Here is a 19468-nt window from a genome sequence, read left to right as displayed (position 1 = left end):
AAATGCCATGGAAGCGGTTGGAGCTAGTGGGGAGCATAGACAACAAAGGGTGGGAGGAGGCCTGGGGAGCAGCCCCGTTTGATGGACGCAGAAACTGAGGCCCAGGGGGAGTGAGGCTCACCCATCACCCCTCTCGGCCAGTGAGCGCAGGGGTCCACTATAAACCAGGGAACTCAGCCTGGGTCTCACCGCAGGAGGAACACCTGTCACTCCTGAGTCACTCCTGAGTCAGCCCCCGCTCCTCTCCAGCCATCCCTGCAGGGTAAAGAGTGGACTCCTGGCAACCCCAGCTGCCCCCACTCCTCTCTCCTGAGCTCACCTGCCTTGGCTCCTGTCGTGTCCCCCCACTCACTCCCAGATTCTCCCAGGTCAAAGACGGCCTCCTCCACTCTCCTATGTGCCAGGAAAAGTCATCACCCCCAGACGGTGGGCCCCTGCCCAGGGGGTCTTACCTGCACATGAATGTGGGGGGCATTTGGTCCCGTGGAGTAGCCGGGTACCAGCACACCCAGGAAGGCAGCGTTTGGCTCTGTGGGTTAAACACCCCCTGTCCAGAGAGCACCTGGCGGAGAGGGGTGTCGGGGTGCACACGTCTCCCACAGCCCCCTCAGAGATGGCGTGGCTCGGCTCTGGAAGTGTCCATGAAACACAGTCAGGGCCATGGAACAGGTATGAAGCCTGACACAGGGGAGACGGAGATGGGGACTGAGGAGTGGGCGTTCACCAGGGGCACGGTTTCAGCTTGGGAAGATGAGAATGAGAATGTTCTGTGGACGGACGGTGGCGACGGCCGCATGAGGACGTGAATGTGCTTACCGCTACTGAACTGTGCCCCTAACAGTGCCGATAGTGGTGATTCGTTATAATTAATTTTTTAAAATATTTATTTATTTATTTTCGATATGGAATCTGGCTCTGTCGCCCAGGCTGGAGTGTAGTGGTGCGATCTCAGCTCACTGCAGCCTCTGCCTCCTGGGTTCAAGCGATTCTCCTGCCTCAGCCTCCCAAGTAGCTGGGATTATAGGCGCCCGCCACCATGACCAGTTAATTTTTTTTTTTTTTTTTTTTTGAGACGGAGTCTTGCTCTGTCTCCAGGATGGAGAGCAGTGGCATGATCTCAGCTCACTACAACCTCTGCCTCCCGGGTTCAAGCGATTCCCCTGCCTCAGCCTCCCAAGGAGCTGGGATTACAGGCACGTGCCACCACACACAGCTAATTTTTTGTATTTTAGTAGAGATGGGGTTTCACCACGTTGGCCAGGATGGTTTCAATCTCCAGACCTCGTGATCTGCCCGCCTCGGCCTCCTAAAGTGCTGGAATTACAGGTGTGAACCACCGTACCCGGCTAATTTTTTTATTTTTAGAAGACACGGGGTTTTTGCCATATTGGCCAGGCTGGTCTTGAACTCCAGACCTCAGGCAATCTGCCCACCTTGGCCTCCCAAAGTGCTGGGATTACAGGTGTGAGCCACCGCGCCCAGCCTAATTTTTTTTTTTTTTTTTTTTTTTAGAGAGAGGGTCTGGCTCTGCCATCCAGGCTGGAGTGCAGTGGTGCAATCATAGTTCACTACAACCTTGACCTCCTGGGCTCCAGTGATCCTCCCACCTCAGCCTCCCCGGTAGCTGGGACTACAGACATGCATCACCATGCCAGGCTAATTTTGTAGTTTTAGTGGAGACAGGGTTTACCATGTTGGCCAGGCTGGTATCGATCTCCTGACCTCAGGTGATCCGCCCACCTTGGTCTCCCAAAGTGCTGGGATTACAGGTGTGAGCCACCGCGCCAGGCCAGGTGCATTTTTCATCACACACACACACTAAATGAGTGTATAAAAATCACAGCTTCTCACTGCTTTCGGCATGCCGGCCACCCTGCAGAGATCTGTTGAGTGCCTGGTGTGTCTGGCCCAATGGGACGGAGCTGGACTGTGTTTCCAGCTCCCTGAGGGTGGAGGTTCATATCTGACCACACCACTGGACACTGGCCTGGGTCAGGGCATACACCCCGCAGCATCCCTTGGGCGGGTCTTCACGCAGGAGCAGCCCTGGGTGGAGGGATGTGAGGCCTGACAGGGGACTGGCACCCTGGGGCAGGACCAGCCTGGTCACAGTGTAGGGGCTGGAGTCACTGTGCCTGGGGCACTGGTAGAGGGGGTCCTGGCTGGAAAGTCTGTCAAGTCCCTGGGAGGGGAGAGGGGGCTGGGGAAGGAAATGGGGGGGAAGGAGGAGGTGGGTTTCTTTGCTGGAAACCCCCACTCTGCAGGGCAACCCCAGCTTGGGGGGTAGAGGATGGAATTAAATCCTGTTCATGAAATCCCACCCAAGTTTCCCACGGACCCTAATTCACTAATAACGGGGGACGGAAGGACACGGGCCTGCCCTATTTCCCATTTTATTCAAATGGGATTGAATTTTTTTAATCCTGTAATAAAGTGACAATTTCCATTTTCCCAGGCAATTCACTTTCACAAAATGACCAGGGTCACGACCTGCTTTGCAAAAATCAGCATTTGGTGATTAAATCAAATCTGTAAGACGAGTTTTCCCAGAGATGCTTCCTGGCACAGTGTGGGGACGGGAGGCCCCCCTGGCATGGGGCCTGGTGGCTGGCTCCAGCTGTTAGATATCAGCCAGGGGCCCTGGGGGCTGCAGGCTGCTCTCCCGGGCAGGTCTCAGCACCAGCCAAATGACCTGGCTTCTCTGGCCTCAGTCTCCTCGTCTCTGAAACGGGGACACTCTAGTCCCTCCCTCCTGGGGAGGGCAGGTGAAAATCGAATGAGATGCAGCACCAAGGTCTCCCTCCACGTTGATAGTTCCACTGATTATTCCTTTTTAGAAGTGTTTATTTGTGTTTCAGAGTTGGGGTCTCGCTCTGTCACCCAGGCTGCCGTGCAATGACGCGATCATGGTTCACTGCACCCTCCAATCGCTCCAGCGATTCTGCCGATTCCGCCGCCTCAGCCTCCCGAGCAGCTGGCACGACAGGCAGGTGCCACCACGCCTGGCGAGTTTTATTTTATTATATAGAAATGGGATCTTGCTGTGTTGCCCAGCCTGGTCTTGAACTCTGGGGCTCTCTCCTTGGCCTCCCAAAGTGCTGGGACTACAGGCGTGAGCTGCCACACCCAGCCTGATGATTTTTTTTTTTTTTTTTTTTTTTTTTTGAGACTGAGTCTCTCTCTGTCGCCCAGGCTGGAGTGCAGTGGCGCGATCTCCACTCAGTGCAAGCTCCGCCTCCCAGTTTCACACCATTCTCCTGCCTCAGCTTCCCGTGTAGCTGGGACTACAGGCACCCGCCACCATGCCCGGCTAATTTTTGTATTTTTAGTAGAGATGGGGTTTCACTGTGTTAGCCAGGGTGGTCTCGATCTCCTGACCTTGTGATCCGCCCATCTTGGCCTCCCAAAGTGCTGGGATTACAGGCGTGAGCCACCACGCCCGGCCTGATGATTATTTTTAATAATCATGTTATTATCTGAGGGACTGAGCTTTGAGGCTGGATCTTGGGAAGCTCCTGCCCCCCTCAGGCTCCCTCCTGGGGCCCCAGGTCACCATGACCCCCAGACTGGGGGCAGTGGGTCCCCTCTGTCTCCATGGACACCACACCTAGGGACAAGCTGGGCCCCTCTCCCTGGCAAGGGCCTCATGGGAAGCTGCAGGCCAGCTCTGTCCCAGGGAGCGGGGGCCCTCCGCAGGCACCCAGCATTTCCAGCACACCTGTGCAGACTTTCCCATAGCTGGAAATCAACATGAGTGAGTGCCAGGGTGAGACTGTGGCCCGTTGTATCAATAATTCCAATCTCCAGCACTTTGCTATCATTATTATCCCACTTGACAGATGGGGACAGTGAGAGGCTCAGAGGGGCCAGGCAGCTGCCCAAGGCCAGTAAGTGGTGAAGCTAGGGTGGGGTCCAGGCAGTCTGGTCCCAGCCTCCCAGGTGGCCTGCCCAGGTTCCCTGCGAGCCTTCTCTCGTGGGGCCCCAGTGCAACCCTCAGAGGCGGGGCCCCTGAATCCCTGCTGCCCCCAGAGGGGCTGGGCTCATGCCCACTTCACAGCTGTGCCCCTGAGCCTTTGGGTGGCCCAGTGAGTGTGGCTCTGGCCCGGCCCCAGCTCTCCGCCCTCTTTTGGGGGGTGCCCCAGGGGAACCTCTGAACAGCAGGCCTGGGGTTTCTAAAAAAAATCAAGTTTCAGCTGGGCACGATGGTTCACGCCTGTCATCCCAGCACTTTGGGAGGCCGGGGTGGGCAGATCACCTGAGGTCAGGAGTTTGAGACCAGCTTGGCCAACATGGTGAAACCCCATTTCTGATAAAAATTCAAAAAAAATTAGCCTGGCGTGGTGACACACGTTGGTAGTCCCAGCTACTCGGCAGGCTGAGGTCGAAGTATCGCTTGAACCCTGGAGGCAGAGGTTGCAGAGAGCTGAGATTGCACCACTGCACCCCAGCCAGGGTGACAGAGCGAGACTTTGTCCCCCCTAAAAAAAAGCAAAAAAACAAAAACAAAAACTCAACTTCCTGTCACCTGCCCTGAATCATACCTTGGACTGAGCCCCAGGAGCCGGAGACAAGGTCGGGGGTGACCCAGACCTGCAGCAGACTTCAAAGCGGACTTCACAGCGGACTCCTCCCCTCAGCTCTGCAGCTCCCGGAGAGCACATCCGGTGAGGCTTCCCAGGAGAGGTGAGTTTGAGCTTCGATGGGGCAGAGATGCGCTTGCAGGCTCGGGGAGGGGCCTGGGGACCTTCCAGGTCTGTGTCGTCGGCCCTGGGCTCAGGATTTGATCAGTGAGGTCAGAACCACATAAAGCGGGCCCAGGAAGGCTGCCCACCCAGGAGCTGCAGCCTGGGACCCCCGCCCCTCTGGGAACCCCTCCTGCCTCCTCCTGCCCCTGGAATCCACCATTTTCCTGCAAGGTGGGGACCACAGAGTGGTTGGAGGGTTCAGCGATGTTCACTACTGTGGTGTTTGTCTAAGGAATGGATGAACCCTGAGAGTGCCCAGGTGTTCTCCACAGGATGGGAGAGGAAACTGAGGCACAGGGGGTGGAGTCACTGTCTCAAGGCTGCAGGGCAGAGGAGCAGAGGGTGGGGTTGAGCCTCGGCCCCCAGCACCCCCCTCCACCCATCACCTACCTGGCTGCAGGCTCCAGGCCTGGTCTCTGCCTGTTTAGCTCTGGAATGATCTGGCCTGTGGGTCACTGGCGCTGTGAGGTCCCCTGGGCGTGGGGGGACGGCGCCATCCTGTAAAGCCCCCACTTTAATGAGTGCGAAGCCGCCTAGTGTGCCGCCACCCTAGGTGCTGGTAATTAAAGCGGGAGGGGCTGTGGCCGGAGGAGGCAGTCAGGGAGTCGCTGTCGTAGGAGGCCGGTGGCTTTGGGGTGGGCGGGAGGAGGCCGGGGCCGCACGTGTTGGGTTTTAATAAAAAAGGACACCCGTGTCCACGTGACCGCCTGAGAAGGTCAACGCCTAAGTCCCGGGTTGGGGGTCTGTGTCTGGGATTCCTGGCCCTGGGCAAAACCAGCCTCTGGGGAGATGCCCCGTGTGGGGTCACGGCAGGGACTGCTTGGCTCTGCCTCAGTTTCTTCCCAGGCTCAGGAAGAGGCTGCAGGAGGCTATGGGGGTACTTCTGCCTCTGCCTGAGGGAGTGCAGGACCCGGTCATAAGGACTTCGGGGTCACACACACCTGGGCATGAGCTCTGGCTCCATGTGCCACTTGGGGCCTCAGCATCCTCATCTGGAAAATGGGAAGAACCCAGTCTCCCACCCGGGTTCCTGTGAGGCCTGGAAGAGAAGGTGCTGCAGACGTGCGAGGTGGCAAATGGAGAGGCCCGTGGGGGTGGAAGGGCTGAGACACCTGGGGCTCCACAGAGGCGGCTGTGGATCGCTGCTCCCCACGGGCGGGGCTCATGGCCCCTCCCAGTTTATAGCCTTGGGTCTCGGCCCACAGCCCGTTTCCCCACTCGCCCCGTGACAGTCCCACCCAGGCCCTCCCTGAGCTCCAGCCTCTTCTAAGCAGCTTCCCACCCTCCGTGGGTGTCCCATGGCCCCTCATGGGCCCCCCAGCCTGCTCCTTCAGGTTCCTCCACCCCCAGCTGCAGCACTGCCCCATCCAGTAGACCTCCACCCAGTAGAACTCCAGGGCTCCATTCATGCGGCCACTGCAGACCTACTGTGTGCTGAGGAAGTGCCTACTGTGTGCTTCTCACCTATTATGTGTTGATGACATGATTGTCATGTGCTGAGGATTTACCTACTGTGTGTTGCACACCTACTATGTGTTGATGACACAATTGTCATGTGCTGAGGATTAACTACTGTGTGCAGAGGAGATGCCTACTGTGTGCTGCACACCTACCATGTGTTGATGACAAGACTGTTATATGCTGAGGATTTACCTATTCTGTGTTGCACACCTACTATGTGTTGACACGATTGTCATGTGTTGAGGATTTACCTACTCTGTGCTGAGGATTTACCTACTGTGTGCTTAGGATTTACCTACTGTGTGCTGCAAACCTACTATGTGTTGATTACACGATTGTCATGTGCTGAGGCTATGCCTACTGTGCACTGAAGACTTATCTACTGCGTGCTGAGGATACTGCAGGGACCAAGACAGACACATTCCTGTTGCTCATGGAGAGGCAGTGGCCAGATACACACATCTCCTTGATAATAACGCAGATGACAGGCACTGCAAAGGAAAATGGAGGCCAGGTGTGGTGGCTCACGCCTGTCATCCCAGCACTTGGGGAGGCCGAGGCAGGCAGATCACTTGAGGTCAGGAGTTTGAGACCAGTCTGGGCAACATAGTGAGACCCAGTCTCTACTAAAAAATTTAAAAAGTTAGCTGGGCATGGTGGCACGTGCCTGTAATTCCAGCTACTCGGCAGGCTGAGACGGGAGAATCGCTTGAGCCCAGGAGGTCGAGGTTGCAGTGAGCCGAGGTCACACCACTGCACTCCAGTCCGGATGACACAGCAAGACCCTGTCAAAAAAAGGAAGAAAGAAAGAAAGGAAGAAGAAAAGAAGGAAAGAAGGAAGGAAGGAAGGAAGGAAGGAAGGAAGGAAGGAAGGAAGGAAGGAAGGAAGGAAGGAAGGAAAGAAGGAAGGAAGGAAGGAAAAGAAGCAGATAAAATTAATTTTAATAATGTGTTTTATGTAACTCAACCTATCCCAAATACTATTATTTGCTGTGGAATCACAATTGTTGAGATGTTTTACACTTTCTTTGGCACCGTGTCTTTGGGACTTTGGGATCTGGGTGAGTTTCATGTTTTCGGGGCAACTGGGCATGGGCTGATAGAGAAGGGCAGAGGCAGGTGGCACCTGTGGGCCGAGGGACTGTGGGACCTAGGGCCCTGGACTCTATTCCATGGGCACTGGGGAGCCATGGAGGGTTTGGAGCAGGAGAGGGATGTGGTTGTGTTAACCTTTGAGAATCACCTGAGAAGCTGAGTGGAGGATGGACTTCAGGGTTGTTGAAGATGAGGCGGGAGGCAGCAAGAAGATGGCATGAACGGTGACCCAGGTAACCAGAGAGGAGGCGTCAGGCCTGGGCGCCTTGGTGGGGGAGGGTGTGTGGAAAGAGCAGAGTCGGGGGTTCCCGGGCGCTGGCCACGAGGCCCTGGGAGGGTGGAGGTGACTGTCCAGCTGGGCAGGGGGCAGCAGAGGGGCAGCTCCCGATGTCCAGGGACCCTTTTGGGGCAGCCCCTGACCTGTCTGTTGGGCCAAGCTCACAGAACCCCATGGGGGCTGGGTGACGTGCAGAGGACACCGCCTGGCCTGGTGTGGCTGCGGCCCCTTCCTGCTGGAATGGTGGGCGGGGCAGGTGAGGCGTCAGGGAGCATTGTGCCAGCAGAAGGAACAGCCATGCAGGGTCACAGGGGCCCCAGTGGCTGCCACGGGCTGCAGTGGGGAGCGAGGCTGGCCAGGTCCCAGGAAGCTCACAGGGTCCAGGGTGTCCTATCTAAGTGCAATGGGCAGTCACTGCTGTAGGGCTGACTTGGGTTGATGGAATGAGATTGGGGCACAGAAAACTTCCCTCTGGCCTCTGCAGACGGATTCCAGGCTTCCCTCATGCCAGAGGGGCCAGCGAGGCCGCAGGGGTGTAAGGGAAGCTGCTGGAAGTGGGTTCGTGGATAGCTCAGGAGGGAGCCAGAGGCTATCCGGCTGTAGGGTCAGGTGGCCAGACTGTTGGTGGGGCCGTGGAGGGAGAAGAAGGTTTGGCCCTGCCAAGCCCTCCTGGGTCTGATATTCACAGTGAGGGTCCGTGTGACACTGCCCATCGCAGGCCTTCCCTCCCACTCGCACCTCGCCCTCCTCGCCCACCTCGCCACGCCGCAGCTAACACTGTCAGCTGGTAATTGTCCTGGTCCCTTTATCCTGCGCTTTAATAAATAATTTACCTGAATTATTCACATGGAAATTTCAACATTATTAAAAATTAACCAACTTAAATGAGTCCATGGTAAATAGCCGGGTGGCTCTTCCGAGGCTGAATGCTGAAGATCGAGTGAATACCGGGCGGGGGGCAGCCCCGAGGAGGGGGCGGCAGGTGCATGGCAGGTGAGCAGTGAGTGGGGACGGGTGGGCCTGCAGGCCGACAGGGCCAGACCCACCCCTAGGAGTAGCCCCAAGGCAGCTTGGAGCTGGAAGCCCTGTGCCCTGACCCCTCACAGTCTGGGCAGCCTCAGGAAAGTGTCTGCACCTCTCTGGGCCATTCATGCAATGGGATGCCCCCCGCCCGCCCCCACTTGCTCAGAGGACTGTGGAGAGGGCCGGGCAAGGAGGGTAACCAGGGGCAACATGGGATGGTGAGCAAAGAGCCAGCTTCCATCTAGAAAGCAAATGTACTCTCCCTGCCTGGCTGGGCCATGCACAGAAGTGCTTCCTGACCCAGTGGGCATCAGCAGAGGAGCTCCCTGGGCATGGTGGGTCATCCTGGGTGTGGGGTGTCCTCAGCACCTGCAAGGCCTGGACAGAGAGTGCTGAGCAAGCGGTGAGGGAGCTGGTGCTTTGCTATAACCGTTTCCCAAGCGTTTTCCTCAACATCTCTGCCCAGAATGACACCCCAGTTCCTGCATCACTGAAGTCAATGTCCTGTGCAGCTTTATTCATTGTGATTAAAGGGTGCTAGGCTTTGGGGAAACATTCTAGATATCTAAACCAGTTGCTGTTTGCAAAATCGTCTTTACCAAACAGGGGCGCTGAGTGCAAATGATTTGGGGTCGGTGTGGCGCCTGTGGACAGGGCAGTGGAGAAACTGTACTTGCTTGGTAAGCTGCAGAGGCCTGGGCTCAGAAAGCCCTGCCAAGAACCCTCCTCCGCCTGCACTGTCACCAACACTATGGCCACACGTATTCCTGATAGGCCTGGGCCTCAGACACCTCCATGTCACAGGTGACAAAGCTCAGACACAGGAGGAAACAGATAGTCCAAATGAGCCAGGGTTTGGACCCAGGTGGCTCACGCCTGTAATCCCAGCACTTTGGGAGGCTGAGGTGCGCAGATTGTTTGAGGTGAGTGAGGAGTTCAAAATTTCCTGGCCAACATGGTGAAACCCCGTCTTTACTAAAAATACAAAAATTAGCCAGGCATGATGGTAGGCACCTGTAATCCCAGCTTACTCAGGAGGCAGAGGAGGAGGATCACTTGGGCCCTGGAGGCAGAGGCCACAGTGAGCCGAGATTGCACCACTGCACTCCAGCCTGGGCAACAGAGCGAGACTCTGTCTCAAAAAATAAAATAAAAATTAAATTAAATTAAATTAAATCAAAAATAAAAGAAACTGAACATTGTTCCAATACAAGCAGCAAAACCTAAGGGAACCCTTCTCAAGAAACAGTGTATTTGAGTTACCAGAGGAGCTTATTAAAGTTCCGTTTCTAGTTCAGTAAGTCTGGGCTGGGGCCATTGCAATCAGGCAAGAAAAATAAATGAACACGTCCAGATGGGAAAGGAAGAAGTGCTATCTGTGTTCATAAGGACATGATCCTCTGTGAAGACAACCTGGTGGAATTTACAAAAAAAGCTATTTCCAAGATCACAGGATGCAAGAACAGTACGCAAAGATCAAGGGTATAGCAATTGTATGACAATCAGAAACTAACATTAAAATGCCATTTACAAAATGTGAACCACTGAGAGGTAAATCCGACAAAAGGTGCCAGACCTGTGCACTGAAAACTCCAAAAACAGCTGAGAGAAATTAAAGAAGGTCTAAATAAATGGAGAGATATACTGGCTTCATGGAGGGGACTTAAGAATGTTATTTCAGCCAGGTGTGGTGGCTCACGCCTGTAATCCCAGCACTTTGGGAGGCTGAGACGGGTGGATCATGAAGTCAGTAGATCAAGACCATCCTGGCTAACACGGTGAAACCCCATCTCTACTAAAAATACAAAAAAATTAGCCAGGTGTGGTGGCGGGCGCCTGTAGTCCCAGCTACTTGGGGGGCTGAGGCAGGAGAATGGCCTGAACCTGGGAGGCGGAGCTTGCAGTGAGCCTAGATCGTGCCACTGCACTCCAGCCTGGGGGATAGAGTGAGACTCCATCTCAAAAAAAAAAAAAAAGAAAAGAAAAAGAATGCTATTTCTGACTGGCCAGGTGCAGTGTCTCACACTGGTAATACCAGCATTTTGGGAGGGAGGCCAAGTTGTATGGATCGCTTGAGGTCAGGAGTTCAAGACCAGCCTGGCCAACATGGTGGAACCCTGTCTCTACTAAAAATACAAAAATTAGCCAGGTGTGGTGGCGGGCACCTGTAATCTCAGCTACTCAGGAGACTGAGGCAGGAGAATCACTTGAATCCGGGAAGCAGGGATTGCAGTGAGCTGAGATTACTCCACTGCACTCCAGCCTGGTGTACAGAGTGAGACTGTCTTAAAAAAAATAAATAAAAATAAAAAATGTGTAGTTGGCCAGGGACAGGCCCTAGGTTCTGCATTTGTAACCAACAAGAGCAGAACAAGACAAAGTCTTGTTGATGGCGGCCGCTCCATGGCCCACATTTAAATCATGTCCTTTATCCCACCATCTCCCAAGTCCTGAATCCAGCCCACGGCCACAGGGTGCTGTCTCTGCACATCGCTCCTGTCTCCTTCAGCCTGGGACCCTCAGCCTTGCTTCAACTTTTGTGCAATTAACATTTTCAAAAAGTCCAGGCAGGATATTTATAGAATGTCCGTCAATTCGGGTTTGTCTAACATTTCTCTTGATTTCAATGTATTTTTATTATTATTTTGTTTCGAGATGGGGTCTTGCTCTGTTGCCCAGGCTGGAGTGCAATGGCACAATCTCAGCTCACTGCCACCTCCACCTCCAGGATTCAAGTGTGTCTTCCGCCTCAGCCTCCCAAGTAGCTGGGATTACAGGCGCACGCTACCACGCCCGGCTAAATTTTCTTTTTTTTTTTCTTTTTTTTTGTACAGACGGGATTTCACCATATTGGCCAGGCTGGTCTCGAACTCCTGACCTCAGGTGATCTGCCCGCCTCGGCCTCCCAAAGTTCTGGGATTACAGGCATGAGTCACCGTGCCTGGCTGAAAGTTGATTTTTTAAGAAACCCCAGGCCTGCTGTTCAGAGCCCGATGGGTGGGGAAGGCGGTGGGCAGGGGACACGCCGCACGGAAGCTGCTGTGGGGTATCCTGCCTACGTCACCACCCAGGCTGAGGTGCAGACAGAGGATTTAATTAAACAGGTCAGTCACACCTCACCTGGAGCGCGTCACAGCCCGTTGGGGTAGAAGGGGTGCTCCTTCACCTGCCTCAGGCCTGACTTGAAGTTAATAAAATCCCAGCCAAAGGATGACCTCGAAGCCGGCTCCCTACCCTCCTGAAGGCCACAGCAAGGCCCCTCATAAAAGGTTATTAAGGAAAGTAAATAACTCAGCCCGTGGGGGAGGCTTCCTGGCAGAGGCATCGGGGGCCCCTGGGAGAAGGTGAGGGCGTGGGCCTGGCGGCCGGTGGCCAACAGTGATGGGGGCCCAGGTCCTGCCCCGTAATTATCCATGTAGGGAGGGGCGGGGTAGGGTGGGCGGGGGCTGCTCAGATTCCTCTTAGAAGCTCTGGTTATAAACGTGAGTGTAGAATGTACAGGTTGGGACAAACGTGGGCTCCTTTGGGGCGCTCTGGGGTTTACCTCCCTCGGGGACGCAGCGAGAGCTCATCCTGGGGAGGTCCTGGCCCTGTACTGGGGGCACGGTGTGGAGCTGGGCGCAGGGGCCTGCACCTGTGGGGCTGCTGCACTGGCTGAGCACGTTGGGCGTGTGTGTTAGGGCAGAAGGCCCGGCCACACGGCTCCTCTGCTCAGGGAGACGCCTCTTCTCTCTTTGGCTTGGAGTTCGAGGCGCCGAAGGCCTCAGGGGCAGCATTAGGGTCTTGTCCTAGAGGACTCTCGGGGAGCTGTGGGTTGGGATCCCGTGGTAGGCCCGTATGCTGCCCAGGAGCCTGGGGGCTCCCCTGTGTGACTTGTAGGGCAGGGACAAACCCTCAGCGCCTTCCAAGCCTGTGTGTGCTCACCTACAAGTGGGGATGGTCAACAGAGACACGGGGGAGCAAACTGGAAAGCACGGCACCCATCGGGGACAGCAGCTGTAGCTCATGGGACGCAGGATGGACCCCCGATCCTGGGCGCTGAGCCGACCTCTGCTCTGGGCCGGCTCGGCCGGAGGTCAGTCCCAGTCCCCCTGCAGATCCCGGCTCACCACAGCCGAGGGCCTCTAGGCCTGTCCTGGGACCACCAGCAATCGGCTCCTCCCAGCCTCCAGCGGCTGGGCGGCTTGGGTGGCCCCAACGGAGGGCCGGGGGACTCCAGCGGCTGTGGCCTTTTCCACAGCTGCCCCTCACCCCCGACTCCCTAGTAAGATGTCAAAACTTACTACAAAGCTACAGTAATGAAGACAGTGTGGTCCTGGGGTAAGGACTCACATGGAGATTAAGGGAATAAAACAAAATTCAGAGACCAGAAATAAACACACTCGTTCACTGACTTCCAACAAGGGCGTTCAATGAGCATTTTCCACAGATGGCGCTGGGACAACTGGACATCCACAGGCAAGAGTGGACTCGGCCTCACACCACATGCAAAAATTAACTCCAAATAGATCATGGGGGCCAGGCGCGGCGGCTCACGCCTGTAATCCAGCACTTTGGGAGGCCGAGGTGGGAGGATTGCTTGAGCCCAGGAGTTCAAGACCAGCCTGAGCAACAGAGCAGGACCCATCTCTACAAAAAATAAAATAAAATAAATAGCCAGATGTGGTGGAGTGTGCCTGTGGTCCCAGCTACTTGGGAGGCCGAGGTGGGAGGATCGCTGGAGCTCAGGAGTCCGAGGCTGCAGTGAGCTGTGATTATGCTACTGTACTCCAGCCTGGGCAATATAGCAAGACTCTGTCTTTACAAAAAACTTAAAAAGTAGCGAGGTGTGGTGGTGTGTGCCTGTGGTCCCAGCTACTTGGGAGGCTGAGGTGGGAGGATCGCTGGGGACCTGGAGTTTGAGGCTGCAGTGAGCTATGATCATGCCACTGCACTCCAGTCCGTGCAATATAGCAAGACTCTGACTTTATAAAAAATTTAAAAATTAGCTGAGCATGGTGGCACACGCCTGTAGTTCTAGCCACGCGGGAAGCTGAAGTGGGAGGATCACCTGATCCCAGGAAGCCTTGACTTTGTGGGCTTGACTTGAGGCCCAAGACTGAGTATCCACAGCCCGGAGGTCAGCAAGTGGGCAGGTATGGGTGAGCTATTACTGTGCCACTGCACTCCAGCCTGGGTGATACAGTGAGACCCTGTATAAAAAAAAAAAAAAAAAAAAGAAAAACAAAATCACAGAACTAAATGTGAGAGCTGAAGCTCTAAAGCTCTGAAAACAAAACACAGGAGAAAATCCTTGTCATCTTGAATTAGACCAAGCCTTCCTAGACATGGCATGAAAGTCACAAGAGAAAAAAGAAAAAAATAGATACACTGGACTTCGTCAAAATTAGAAGCTTTTGTACTTCAAAGGATGTCATCGAGAAAGGGAAAAAAACACCTGCAAAATGGGAGAACATTTTTGCAAAACGGATTTCTGATAAGACATTTATGTCTAAAATATATAAAGAACGATTGTAACTCAATAACCAAGAAACACATAGCCCAATTTTTTAAATAAGCAAAGGATCCGAATAGACATTTCTCCAAAGATGATATAAAAATGGCCCATAAGCACATGAAAATACTGTCAGCCATCAGGAAAACACAAATTAAAATGAGACGGCCCCTCACACCCGCTAGGATGACTAAAATAAAGCAGACAGATATTGGCAAGTATTGGTGAGGAGGAGAAATCGGAAAGTCAGAACTCTAGCACACTGCTGGTAGGCAGGGAAAAAGGTTGCATCCATTTTGACAAATAGTTTGTCTTTTCTTTTCTTTTTGTTAATTTTGAGATTGGGTCTTGCTGTTGCCCAGGCTGGAGTGCAGTGGTGCAATCACAGATCACTGCAGCCTCGAACTCCTGGGCTCAAGCGATCCTCCCATGTTAGCCTCTGGAGGACCTGAGACCACAGATGTGCACCACCATGCCTGGCTTATTTTATTTTATTTTATTTTATTTTATTTTATTTTATTTATTTATTTTTTGAGACAGAGTCTCTATCTGTCGCCCAGGCTGGAGTGCAGTGGTGCGATCTCAATTCACTGCAACCTGCGCCTCCTGGGTTCACTCCATTGTCCTGCTGAGTAGCTGGGACTACAGGCGCCTGCCACAACACCCGGCTAATTTTTTTTTTTTTTTTTTTTTGAGACGGAGTCTGGCTCTGTCATCCAGGCTGGAGTGCAGTGGCCAGATCTCAGCTCACTGCAAGCTCTGCCTCCCGGGTTTACGCCATTCTCCTGCCTCAGCCTCCCGAGTAGCTGGGACTACAGGCACCCGCCACCTTGCCCGGCTAGTTTTTTGTATTTTTTAGTAGAGACGGGGTTTCACCGTGTTAGCCAGGATGGTCTTGATCTCCTGACCTCGTGATTTGCCCGTCTCGGCCTCCCAAAGTGCTGGGATTACAGGCTTGAGCCACCGCGCCCGGCCACCCGGCTAATTTTTTGTGTTTTTAGTAGAGATGGGGTTTCACCATGTTAGCCAGGATGGTCTTGATCTCCTGATCTCGTGATCCGCCCGCCTCGGCCTCCCAAAGTGCTGGGATTACAGGTGTGAGCCACTGCGCCTGGCCTAATTTTATTTTTTAAATTCTTTTACTTTTTGAGACAGAGTCTCAGTCTGTCACCCAGGCTAGAGTGCAGTAGCACGATCTTGGCTTATTGCAACCTCCGCCTCCCAGGTTCAAGCGATTCTCCTGCCTCAGCTTCCCGAATAGCTGGGAATACAGATGCGCACCACCATGCCCAGCTAATTTTTGTGTTTTTAGTAAAGACAGGGTTTCACCATGTTGGCTAGGCTGGTCTCGAACTCCTGGCCTCAGGTGATCCACCCGCCTCAGCCTCCCAAAGTGCTGGGATTACAGTCGTGAGCCACCGCACCCAGCCAGTTTGGGAGTTTTTAAAAATGTCCAACATGGAATTACCATGAGACCCAGCAATCTCACTCCCACGCATCTACCCAGGAAAAACGAAGACATTACTCCAGCTCTGTTTTGATTAAAATAATAATTATTATTATAAAAAGAAGAAAATAAAGACACACATCCACATAAAAGCCTGTGCATGCATGTTCATAGAAGTATGATTTTCTCCAAACAAGGTGGAGGTGAAAGAAAAAAAGCATCTGTTGTGCTGTGGGGCTGGACACCTCATGCTAACCCCAAGGGCTTGTAGCGCTTCACTGAACCTCTCCTGGGGCTGGGCAGAGTGAGGCAGGAATCACAGCCAGGGCAGTGGCCCCCGAGTCCCCCCATGCCACGCGCAGACCACCAGGTGCTGTATCCGAGTCTCCCAACAGACCTGCAATCTCAGGATCGGGACTCCATTGTTCAGATGGAGAAACTGAGGCTCAAAGAAGGGAGGGGACTCGTCCAAGGGAGTCAGGAGAGAAGCCAGGGCTGGAACCAGCCTGGTTGGCCCCCGGGTCCCCACTCATCCCGTGGACAGCCAGCGTGCAGGATGAGGGGCAGGTGTTTATCACGGAGACAGGCCTCCCCGACTGGCCTCAGCTGGCATGCCACTTCTCCATGTGGCCCAGTGACAGCTGTGGCTGGTGGGTCTGTCTCCCCACCTGTAACATGGGAGAGTGGGACTAGAGGACCTTGGAGCCCCTTTGGGGTCCAAGATGGCAGGAGGGACCAGGGGCCACAGAAAGCCCCACCCAGCCTCTTCTGGGGGTCCAGCAGGCTCAGCCACAGCTTCCCCCAGCTCCACCCAGACCCACCCGCTTGCTGACCTTGGGGCTGGGGATAGTCAGTCTTGGGCCTCAACTTTCCCACCTATAAAATGGGAATAGCACAATCGTGTTTACCTGGCTTCGTGGCGTGGCTCGCGAAGCCGGCACCAGCCCAGCGCTCCTGAGACGCTCTCATTCGTTTCTGGGCCTCCCAGAGCCAGAGGTTTTCCTGGCAGCTCCAAACGAGGCTTCCTGAGAGTTGGAGGCGGTGCAGACAGACCACCCTGGGGAACTGGCCATCTTCAGAGACCGGGGAACCATCCACGGTGCGGGCCAGCAAGGCCCCCTTCCCAGCGTGGCTGACTTCGCCTCTGAATTAATCTGGATTTTTAAGCACAATTAAAGAGGTAATCGGGGTCAGAGCGCTTTTGAAACACAGTTTAGCACAAAATCCTAATGCAGGAATTACACCAGTGGAGATTGTCAATACGATGGATTCCCACCAAGGGCACTAAACGAGGGTGCACCGGGGCTGCGCGCCGGGAGGGGCTGGGCTAATTCAGCAGGGCCTCGCTGAGGCAGGCCGGGAGACAGAGCTGTACGGAGGCCTCTGCATCCTGCTCATTACCGGGGAGCCTGGAACACGCTTCGGAGAATTCATTAGGGAAAGAAAACGGTAAAATTTGAAGTTATTTGTAAATCTGACGGGGAAGCCATGCATCACTTCTCAGAAAGAAGTGTGTCGATTCCAGATGGAGCCGACATGGGGGGCGGGGGCTGAGGGGCTCTGGGAGGCAGAGTCTGCAGGCCAGCAGGACCCCTGCTCAGGGCCACAGTAGAGCCTCCCCCAGTCCCAGCCTCTGTCTGCATTGCAGTGGGTTGGTGAGTGGTGGCCCTGTTCCCACAGAGTGCACAGTACCAGACGGAGCAGGAGCACAGAGAGGGCAGGCCCTTGACCACCATCACACAGCCAGGGCACGGCCAGCTGGGAGCCCAGCTCCCCCCGAGGTCTGCAGGGAGGGCAGGGGCTCAGCAGCAGCTTCACCTTGTGCTGGAGACCCCGGCTGGGGCAGCCCTGCCTGCATGTGGGAGCAGGAGGTTGGGGCAAAAATCGGGAGGCCCAGCTCCCTCTGCTCCTTCCCTCCTGGCAACCTCTCCAGCTGAGAAATCTCCCCTGCTGGGAGCCCCCACCCCACCTTCCTGTCTCCTCCGCCCCTTCCTGTCCTGCCTCTAGTCCCGGTCAGGCTGTCCCTCCCTCCTTCTCTCCCCCTGCACAGGTTCCTGCCCCGGCTATGAGCCTCAGCCACCTTCCCGGGCTCACTTCAGATTTCTCTGAGACACCAGCTGTTGGGTTCCCGTCGCACCTGTTCCTTCGGGCTCTCCCCGCGCAGGAAATGACCCTGCACAGGGGCTCGCAGCCTCCAGGCCTGAGGGTGGGCCCCGATTATCCAGTCCCCACTGTGCCTGGTGCCCATGGATCGTGGACCCTGTCATACACGTGGGCTGAGTGCCAGGACACCCACGGAGAGGCTGCCTTCATGGTCCAGTGGCCCCTCGGCGCCCGGGTCACACAGCAGGGTGCAGGGCATAGGCTGGAACCTCCTGCCCGGGTGAGAGTGGGTCTGGGGTCACGGTGGGCAGTGTGTGCCCAGGGCCAGGCGGGCCCAGCCTCACCCTCCTCCCTGCTGTCCCTAGCATGAGGGAGCCTCACGCCTCTGGCAGAGTGTGACCCAGTGCTTGTGATCAGTGGAAGAACCTTCAAGGGCCGGGAGCAGTGGCTCATGCCTGTAATCCCAGCACTTTGGGAGACCAGGGCAGGTGGATGGCCTGAGGTTGGGAGTTCGAGACCAGCCTGGCCAACAGGGCAAAACCCTGTCTCTACTAAAAATACAAAAAATAGCCAGGCGTGGTGGCGGGTGCCTGTAATCCCAACTACTCAGGAGGCTGAGGCAGGAGAATTGCTTGAACCCGGGAGGTGGAGGATGCAGTGAGCACCACTGTATTCCAGCCTGGGAGACAGAGTGAGACTCTGTATCAAAACAAAACGTTGGAGGAAGGGAAGGTGCAGAAGGCATGGCCCAGGGCCTCACTGTGGGGTCCGAGGAGCTGGCAGGAGGGGGATGGAGACGTGAACCAGGGAGAAGACGGTGGGGCCGAGAGGCAGGCTGAGGTCGGAGGAGCTTCTCACAATTCCGGGTGGTGAGACGCCCGTCCAAGGAGGCATCACAGCTGTGGAAGGGATGCTGCTCCCGGCCAGCATGGGATGGGACAGACGCTGGGTGATTCGTTCAGAGCCTGGAAGGTGCAGTAGGGGCACAAGTGGGGCAGCCTTGGGTGGAAAAGTGGCTCTGCCTCGGTCTCTACCATGACACCCACAGAGGGGATCCCGTGGAACAGAGAATCGTCCCTCCTGGGGATGGCAGCCCCCCTGACTACAGTCGAAAGGAGGGGCTGGGGCTCTGGGCCCCTCTGAAGCAGAACTGCCAGCCCGGGTCTTTGGCGTCCATGGAGACCCCAGACCCTGGACTGGTGTTCAGGTTGGCCACTGGGGATGGGACGGTCAGGTGGTGCCCTGGACTCAGGGCTGTCTCCTGTCCTCTCCATGGGGGTCTTTCTCTCAGGCTGGCCCCCAGATCCTCCCACAGGGCCCTGCACATGGGCTGAGGGTGGCATCCCTGCCGTGGGAATAGCTGGAAAGCAAGCCACCCCTTCCGGCCCTGAGTGCAGAGGTTAATGGAGGCAGCGGGGTGGGGAAGCCAGGGACCGAGGCAGCCTGCCCGGCTCCCGGCCAGTGGCTGGGCCTGGGAGGAGCCCCTGTCTCTTCCGGCTGGGACAGAATGATCCATGATCAAAGCTCAGGGGTTTATGAGCCAAGTGGGCAGCAGCCGGAACAGGCTGGAGGTGGGCGGGGGCCTGGCCCCGGGATCTCAGGATGCCCCGGCTCCAAGGGGACCAGCTTGGATGCAGGGGGCAGGAGGACCTCAGAGCCCAGGGCCAGGGCTTAGGGTGAAGCCTTCCCTCATGTGCCAGGCACGGCCAGGTGTCCTTATCCTCACAGCGTGGGGAAACTGAGGCTCAGGGTGGATGACACACCCAGGGCCACACAGCCAGACAGCAACCAAGTCAGGATTAGGCCTGGTGATGACCCTGCAG

The 19468-nt window shown here is 55.5% G+C and overlaps 1 long non-coding RNA gene across 1 annotated transcript; it reads right to left on the bottom strand.

Annotated features, from left to right (window-relative positions):
* Nucleotides 1-1104: 1104 nt before the first annotated feature.
* On the bottom strand, nucleotides 1105-17711 carry LOC135970043 (uncharacterized). Its single transcript, XR_010585473.2, has 3 exons — nucleotides 17637-17711; nucleotides 16451-16696; nucleotides 1105-6991 (listed from the first exon to the last, which is right to left on the bottom strand). It is a non-coding gene; the product is annotated as an uncharacterized lncRNA (long non-coding RNA).
* Nucleotides 17712-19468: the final 1757 nt, after the last annotated feature.

Source organism: Macaca fascicularis, chromosome 3 (assembly GCF_037993035.2).
Source record: "Macaca fascicularis isolate 582-1 chromosome 3, T2T-MFA8v1.1".
Lineage (NCBI taxonomy): Eukaryota > Metazoa > Chordata > Mammalia > Primates > Cercopithecidae > Macaca > Macaca fascicularis.
Note: the sequence above shows the minus strand (reverse complement) of the source record. Positions and strands in the feature narration are given on the sequence as shown.